Raw genomic sequence first — 9,516 nt, 5'->3', positions numbered from 1 at the left:
GTGATTAGAATCTACCAAGTGCAGGGGCAAACTGGCTATTCATCCCACCGGGCCGTTCCGGGTGAGCTGAAAGGTCCGGGGCCGGTCTGAGGCCGGTGGGGCTGTCTGACAGGTGAGGCAGTAGCAGCAGCGCAGCACTGGTGCTACGATGCGCCTAATTGCCGTGCCGGGCCGACAAGGGAACACTTGACATCATAGTACAGGCTGCTCAGCGGAGTGTGGAGCGTGAAGCAGTTCCACGCTGGCACTCACAGACATCATCCTACCTGTGCTGTGCTGCGGGCCAAGAGCTTCCTCCTCATATGAAATAGCCTGAAGAAGCAGAATGGGAGCTTGTGCCAGTGCCAGTAAGTATATTGTGTGGGGGGGATTGGGATGGCTGGGCACAGCACAGCACAGATTATGAGTATATTGGGGTGGATGGGCACTGCACAGATTATAAGTATATTGGAGGGGGGACAGATGGTCACTGCACTGAAACTAAGTATATGGGGGGGGAGTAGATGGGCACTGCACCACACCACACAGTTTATATTATATTAAAATTATATTAAAAATATTAGTGTGCGGGGGAGTGGTTTGGCACTGCATAGTTTATAAGAATATTGCTAATCTTCCACCAATGACTTATTGACCCCATCCACCTGTGTTAACCACGCCCATCTGGGCTGGCCCGCCTAAAATATAGGACTACTTAAAAAATTTTCAAGGCCCACTTTATTCCCCAGTCCGCCCCTGAAGAAGTGATACAAGAAGGGACAACTAATAAACTGTTTTCAGGGTCATGAGTGTCCATGATAATTATGAAGTGAAGGCTATCCTCGTTAAACTAAGGAAATCAACTCTGCAAGTTAGCTGTGAATTGTAGCTCCAGCAGAGAAGCCCTGTGGGGGTATAACTAGCTCACAACTCTGCAGCCAGAATCCTTTCAGAGGGTTCTGTTGGTATTGGCCCAGAATCTATATGTAAACATCTCCGGGCATTCAAGGAGACTCTTCCAAGTAATAAAGTACCAGCATAATTCATAGTGAACAATTATTCTAGTGTTGTGGCACATTATATAGGGCAACTTGATCCCAAAAAAGACAAGACAAGGTCATTACAGCTCTGCCAGCCTTTATGACATTTTTAAGAGGAGTTAGTCCTGATCATCTAAATGTTTTTTTTTAATATTTATTTATAATCAAGGTCGGCTCCAGGTTTCAGTAGACCCCTGGGCGACAGAGCCTCAGTCGGCCCCTTCGCAGTGAACTCACGTGGCGGCATTAAAAAGTCTCCTGTTCCCTAAAATATTCCCTAGTTTATCATCCCAAACAGCCCCCTGATGGTTATTTTACTTAAAGCCTCCCTCACCCCTCGGATTCCTTATGTACAGCCTTATGTGGGCCCCCAGCAGCTCTGGGCCCCAGCACTTGCCGAGGTATGTCCAGTGCTGGCGCTGGCCCTGTTTATAATTTAGCAAGTTAATTTCCTGTGGGATATGAATGAATTGTTAAGAAATGTGTGTTCCCTTTTAGTTTTAGTGACGAATTTCCCCAGATAGTACTACTATTTCATTAGGAATGAGGGCTAGCTAGGAGAGTAGCTGATCAGTAATTCCGGGGCTTTGTCAGTTACATTTCTTATCAGTATCTGAAAAAAAATGGTGCTGCAATTTTACACTCCGGAAGAAGCTTTTGCGCTTTTTATGTTCTGAGAATAAAGTGACTTGTAGGAGTGTGAGAAAACCTTGGAGGGTCACATGTTGATAACTTCACATACTGTAGATTCAAGCGTCTTAAAGGGTTATTCCCATTTAATAATGTTTGTATTATAAAAAGTTATACAATTTTCCAATATACTTTCTGTATCAATTCCTCACGGTTTTCTAGATCTCTGCTTGCTGTTCTGCTATAGAAAGCTTCTATATTTACTGCCAGCGGACAGAAATCTGACCATGGTCACACAGGTGCACGGCTCGTTATGTCACATAACTCTGATTACTCTCTATGATATAACGAGCTGTGCACCTGTGTGACCATGGTCAGATTTCTATCCACTGGAAGTAAACATAGAAGCTTTCTATAGAATAGCAACAAGCAGGGATCTAATAAACCGTGAGAAATTGATACAGAAAGTCTATTGGAAAGTTGTATAACATTTTATAATACAAACAATAACATTAATTTGTTGAAATGGGAAAACCCCTTTAAAGGGAACCTACCATTTGATGTGATGCATTATGAAGCAAACATACCTTGAGAATGCTGTAGCTACACTGATGTCAGACAGTAGGTGTTCTCCTTATTTAACACCTTGGAAAACTTATTTGCATTCTTCGTAGCTACACTGATGCAGGATCATATCTTGGTTAATCCCTGAGCTGAGTGGTGTTACTGATAAAACAGAAATAACATTATGATAATGAAGCTCTGTCACTTCTATGGCTGGTTCAGTGCTTCTCCTAGCTGGTGAGTTTTTCTTTGCAGGAAAGGATGATGCAATCACTGTTCTTCCTGCCAGGCAGCTTAATCTATTGCTGCACCATCCCCCAGCTGCTGTGTTTGAGTGATCCAGATCAGGTTGATTGGTCATGCTTGACTAACCTCCATTTGTAATTACAAGCTCGGTGTTGATCAAGACAAGCTCTCCCAAGGTCCTGAATGTTCTAAAAGTTACAAAAGTTAATTCCTAATGGAGTAAATGAGCGTCTGGAGAATAGTTTTCAATTCTCACATTGTTGACTTTATTTTAGCTGTTAGTTTATTTATGTCCTATTGGGTGTTTAGTAAAATTTCTTTTATTTTAACAAACCTTGTCAGGGCACACAATAATACAACTTTATAATTTAATGTATATACATGTCCTGGGATCATAATTTTCCATATATAGAAGTGTAATGTCGCAAAACTAGCAACATATCACTATACCACTCAGATAACATTATAACGTAACTGAAACTTAAACTATAACGACGGCCAAGTTACATGTCCATGTACTCGATAACTAAGGCATCAAGTACTCAGCTGTGAGGCCTCGTGTTCCAGTGTTCCATGTTTCGATTTCACTACGAGCAGAGGCTTTGATATAAACCGTTTCCATCCAAGGTATAATAAAACTTCTTATAGAGGCCATTATTGAACACCATCACTCTCTCTTTGATACATATGTTATTTAGAAATTCTAGACAGTTCCGGAAAAGAAGGAATTTGACAAGTTTTCCAAAGAGATGCTGTTATTAGTAGTAGTAAAATGAAATGTAACTGTCCTCTCATTGGGAGGTACATTCACTAGCCCTATTCCCAACAAAGCTAATTTGGGTGTCAACTTAGGAGCAGAAGGCAACATTTCTCCCTACAATACCTGATCCAAGGATCTTATAGCCGTATATGCTAAGGATATTCCTTTCACTTTCTTAAAGAGGACCTGTCACCCATTAAAAGGCACTAGGAGCTGCTTACTAAAGCTAGCTAGTACTACAACAGATGTAGCAGTGTTACACTGCTACCTTTATCGGAACACTCCGATAAAGCTAACAGACACCGCCATGCTCTACAATAGGAACGCTGGACCGCGCTGTATTCATGAGGGGGGGGGGGGGGATAAGGGGTGGTGACTGCCTGAAGCTCGGCATTCACTGCTGGCCTATGGAGTGTTGAATGTATTCATGAGGGGGTGGTCCAAGGTGATGCCTCTTCCCCGGACTTCCCCCTCAGGAATACATTTGACCGCTTACAGTGCAGTCTGATGTTTCCATTGTACATCCCGGCAGTGTCTGCTAGTGTTATCGGAGGTTTTTGGTAATGCTAGCAGTGTAACGCTGTTACATCTGCTGTAGCACTAGGAGCTGCTTACCTTAGTAAGCAGCTCCTAGTACCTTTTATCACTGCTCACTGGTGATTCTTTTGTCCATAGTGCCTAAGTAAATTTTCATACATTTGATAGACTAACAGTTAAATGATGATTTACAGATAGTACACTACTTTATCAAACATGTGGTGAACAGACAATCAACAAATAGACATGGATTACATAGATTTTGCCGGTTACCTGCTACTGGGTAGAGTGATAGGGGTAATTATTTCTGTTGTGATTTGGGTGAGTACTACATGCAGCTCTAGAGGCGCCATTAGCAGCCTGATACCAGCAGCCACCAAAGCCATACATTATTGCACCCAACCGAGGTTATACCTGGTGGCTACCCTTCCATTGGTTCACCTACATTTTGGAGCTCGTAGCTACTGTGACTGGCGCTCTTGTCTGGCAGGGATCTGTTTCTCCCACTTGCCAAGACAAAATGACTCAGAGAAAACATGGAGGGTTCACACTGCTGGTACACGCTGCTTGGCTCATGCTGCCTCCTTGCGGTGGTCTTTGGTGTGGGGGCTGTGGGAGTGTGGGGGGACCCAATGACTGCAGCTGCATCCTAATGTCCTCGCTGACCGGATGCTGGTGCCCTCCTCACTGCCCCGACTTTGTGTGGGAATCATGATCACCGACTGCGGGATTTGTTTCTGTGCTCCCGGATCTCCTCCCAGTACAGGAATCCTCCAGGTGCGCCACTGAATGTAGAGTGCGGAGCAGGGAGAAGAAGGCAATGTGGCACCACATATGGGGTATCAGTACACTATGGAGAAATTGGGTAAATTTGCTGAGCTTGTCATCATTTAATTCCTTGTTAAAGTGTAATTTTTGTAACACCAGCGATCAACGGTTGCACCAATTGGGGGTGTTAACCCTTTGTTTGCTGGCGGCATTCAAAAGATCCTTGTTTTGATCATCATTCCTTATGATGCCATTGGGGAATGGCTATCTGTTGCCATGACTTGAGTGTCGTGTTGGTATATTTATAACTATATATTTGCAATAGTTGATGTGGTATGGTATGGTAGTATATGGTAGGATTAATCAGATTACCTATTGTTACCTTAGGCATTCTAAAAAATGGTCTAAAAGATAGCAAAAAAATTGAAAAAAACCCTAAAATTTCACACCCCTTCCCTAGAACTAATATAAAAATAAATAAACAAGTTAAATCATAAACATGTGAGGTATCTGTGTTCCAAAATGTCCGATCTATCAAAATATAGTAATGATTATTCCTGGCATTGAACCCCATCATGGATCATAGCGCCCAAATGTCCAAAAAATGTAAAAATAAGTCGAAAGGAAATACAGTCAGTCCTCGCATTACCGTATATACTCGAGTATAAGCCGACCCGAGTATAAGCTGAGACCCCTAATTTTACCATCAAAAACCGGAAAAACCTATTGACTCGAGTATAAGCCGAGGGTGTAGTGTACAGCCAGCCTGCCCCCTGTAGTATACAGCCAGCCTGCCCCCTGTAGTATACAGCCAGCCTGCCCCCAAGTAGTATACAGCCAGCCTGCCCCCAAGTAGTATACAGCCTGCCTGCCCCCAAGTAGTATACAGCCTGCCTGCCCCCAAGTAGTATACAGCCTGCCTGCCCCCAAGTAGTATACAGCCTGCCTGCCCCCAAGTAGTATACAGCCTGCCTGCCCCCAAGTAGTATAAAGCCTGCCTGCCCCCAAGTAGTATACAGCCTGCCCCAATAGTAGTATACAGCCTGCCCCTATAGTAGTATACAGCCTGCCCCAATAGTAGTATACAGCCTGCCCCAATAGTAGTATACAGCCTGCCCCAATAGTAGTATACAGCCTGCCCCAATAGTAGTATACAGCCTGCCCCAATAGTAGTATACAGCCTGCCTCCAGTATGCCAAGTGAATAAAAAAAAACAAACTTAATACTCACCCTCCGACGATACTCACCTTTGATGCTCGGCACGGCTCCCGGTCCTCGGCGGAAGCTCCCGGTCCTGGCGGCGGCTTCCGAACCTCGGTGGCAGCTCCTCTCTTCTTTCTTCACTGGCGGCTCCCGGTCTCTTTGCTTACGGGCGCACACTATGATGCGGCAGTGTCGCCGCCGATGACGTCATCAGCGGCGACAGTGCCGCATCTTAGTGTGCGCCCGTCGGCAGATCGCAGGGACGCGACTGCCGGCTAGCGAAGTAAGCAAAGAGACTGGGAGCCGCCAGTGAAGAAAGAAGAGAGGAGCGGAGCCGCTGCCGAGAATCGGGAGCTGCCGCTGAGGATCCGGACACCGGAGGGTGAGTATTATTATTATTTTTTTTGACTCAGTTTTTTTTTTTTTTTAGTTGACTCGTGTATAAGCCGAGGTGAGGGTTTTCAGCACATTTTTTGTGCTGAAAATCTCGGCTTATACACGAGTATATACGGTATGTACAAGAGAGGTTCTGTAGGTTTGTTCTTAAGTTGAATTTGTATGTAAGTTGGAACTGTATATTTTACAATTGTAACTCCAGACCAATTTTTTTTTGGTCTCTGTGACTATTAGATCTTAAAAATGTTGGATTCTCGTTAGAACAAGGATTATAAATACAGCTTAATTGCAGACATCTCTGATAACTCTTATTTTTGTAAGCAGAAATAAGCACCTGTCCAACTCTGTGGAGTTTCCGATTTTTGAAAGTGGGGAGCAAAAAATGAATGAAAAAAGGCAACGTCCTTAAGGAGTTAAAATAATTACTGATGCTTGATACAATGAAGACAGACTCGGTGTTAGTCTGGGAACAAAGCATTATATATTGATCAGGTGATTATCTTATATTCTAATCAGAGAAGACGTATAACATACATGTACATCATCTTGACAAAAGTATGTAGAGAACTAATCTCTTTTACATTATCCTGATCTCCCTGAAAAGTTTATGTTAGTTTACTCTCCAGGATGATGTTCGATAGGTTAAACATATCATTGGAAACATTCGGTCACTATTCCCTATTTGTTGACACAGTGGGGCAGATTTACTTACCGGCCCATTCGCGATCCAGCGGCGCGTTCTCTGCGGTGGATTCGGGTCCGGTCGGATTTATTAAGGTAGTTCCTCTGACGTCCACCAGGTGGCGCTGCTGCGCTGAAGAGCATCATCGGAACGCACTGGAATACACCGAGCCGGGCTGAGTGAAGGTAAGTGCAATTTTCGCAACACATTTTTTTTTTTAATGTGGCGGTTTTTCCGAATCCATCGGGTTTTCGTTCGGCCACGCCCACGATTTCCGTCGCGTGCATGCCGGCACCAATGCACCAAAATACGAACACGTGCGCCAATATCCCGGGGCAATTCAGGGAAAATCGTCGCAAATCGGAAATATTTTCGGGTAACACGTCGGGAAAATTGCGAATCGGGCCCTTAGTAAATGACCCCCAATGGATGTTGCTGTCTGTGTTTTTTCCCGGATTGAGATGCCAAACTAAACTCCTTGGTTAGTAGATTAAAGGTCTGTGACCCAAAATATATGTTAAATTCAAAATCATATTAAAGACACAGTGGGGCTCAGTTACTTACCCGGTCCTGTCGCGATCCCGCGGTACGTTGTCCAACGAGGATTTGGAGCTGCCGCAATTTACTAAGGTTGTGCACCCAAGTTCCTGCAACCGTCGCTTCTCCCCCGAGGTCTGCCGGGGTTCACCTGTTTCTTCCCGGTGCATGTGAGTGCCTGATCTTGCGACACAAATCCTTTTTTAAATTCCGCAGTGTGTCCGAATCCGTCAGGTTGTCTGATGGCCACACACCCCCGATTTCTGTAATGTGCAAGCCGATGCGCCAAAATCCCGGGGCAATTCGGCGCAGAGCGGAAATCGTCGGGAAACCCGACAAAAATGCGTGCGACGGAGCCTTAGTGAATTAGCCCCAGTATGCTTTTAAGTAAAATGTATCTCATTAAATTATAATTATTGGGTGTCCCTATCCCACTTCTCTCCATGGACAATACCTTAGGCTACATTCACACTGCCGTTGCCCACCATACTGTAGCACGGCGGGCACATGGCAGTGCTGGGGAAGAGGAGGAGGGGGAGAGCGCCGCTCACCCCTGCCCCTCTCCATAGGAATATATGGCACACGGCGCCATATTACAGAGAAAGATAGGACATGTCCTATCTTTCTACGGGGTACATAGCGGTACGCTTCTGCATGTGTGTTGCACCATACTACTCCCGTTGCAATGTATGGGGGACGTATATCAGCCGTATATATGTCGGCTGTATATACATCCTCCATACGTTTGTGTGAACATAGCCTAACACTGTATACATGGGTCATATGTACTGATACATACCTCATAACGCAGACCATGTGGATATCATGGGGTATGCTACACTTTTAGGAGAACTCCTGCTAAGAGGATAAGCACTTAAAGGGGGTTTCCCACAAAAGAAAATTCTCAAATCTCAATCACCTAGTGATGTTTACACAATAACGATCATTTTTATCCCTTTACTTTACAATTTTACTCAGTGTTATTTCTGTTTTATCTCCTATCTCTCCCTAGACTGCTCAGTGCAAAATTGCTGTCTATGCAGACACACTGGGGCATTTCAGACGTTTTCAGGATTTGCGTTGCTGGGACAGATATTTAACTGGGGAAAATGTAATGAGCCAACGTTTTCATTGCTACCATTTTGAGGACTGTGCGACATTTTGATCACTTTTAATCCATTTTTTATGTGACATTTGGGCATTTGGGCGCCATTTCCCATCTCAGAGGTCATCGCCGGCCGTAACCGTTTTTATATTTTGATAGATTGGGCATTTTGGGACGCGACAAATTTTTTTTATTTTATTAAACTTTTTTTTCACAATTTTTTAGACCCTCTAGGGTACATTAACCCTAGATGGTCAGATCGTTCCTATCATATACTGCAATACAACTGTATCGCAGTATATGGCATTTTTGCATGTTATTCGTTGCAATGAGCCACTGGCTCACTGTAACGAATCTGCAGAAACCATTCAGCCTCAGGTCAAACGAAGACCCAAGGCTGTCGTGGCAACCGATAGCCGCCGCCCCCCCCCCCCCCAGGATGACGTTTGGGGCAGCGACGGCCCACGCGCCGCCATATTTTAAATGCCGCCGGCGACTTTGCCGGCGGCAGCGGAAGGGTTAATAGCCGCGATCGGTGCAAGCACCAACCACGGTTATTAGCGGTGGGGGTTTGCTGCAATATGCAACAACCCCCACCCTTGTATGTAGAGGACTCAGCCTGTGAGCCTTCTTCATACATTCCCTGTACCTCTGGCGCTACGGCGCAGAGCGTTAAGGGGTTAAATCCCTCGCTCAGTCCGAATCAGTCGGATCGCCCGAAAGCACGCCCCCTAAGTTGTGTCACCTGGAAGCCAGAGCAGCTGCGACAGAAATCGATCGCATGCCACACAATCCCAGCGCAATACCTTTTTTTCCAGTGCTCTTGGTAAAAACTATGCATCTTTATTGTAAATCCATTAAAACATTGTGCCCATTAGAGGATACATACAGGTGATGCGTTTCAGGTGATGCTCGCCCTAGTCTTAGCCTTTATCTTTTCTATGGCAATGGATCAGAGAAAAGCACATTACATTTGCATTTACTCTATCCCAGAGTGCAATGTGTTTTTTGGTGCGTCCCAATAGTGGATCGGGCATTTTTCAAGTGTGTGTATTAAAAAAAAAGGTAT

Source organism: Engystomops pustulosus, chromosome 6 (genome assembly GCF_040894005.1).
Source record: "Engystomops pustulosus chromosome 6, aEngPut4.maternal, whole genome shotgun sequence".
Taxonomy (NCBI): Eukaryota; Metazoa; Chordata; class Amphibia; order Anura; family Leptodactylidae; genus Engystomops; species Engystomops pustulosus.
Note: the sequence above shows the minus strand (reverse complement) of the source record.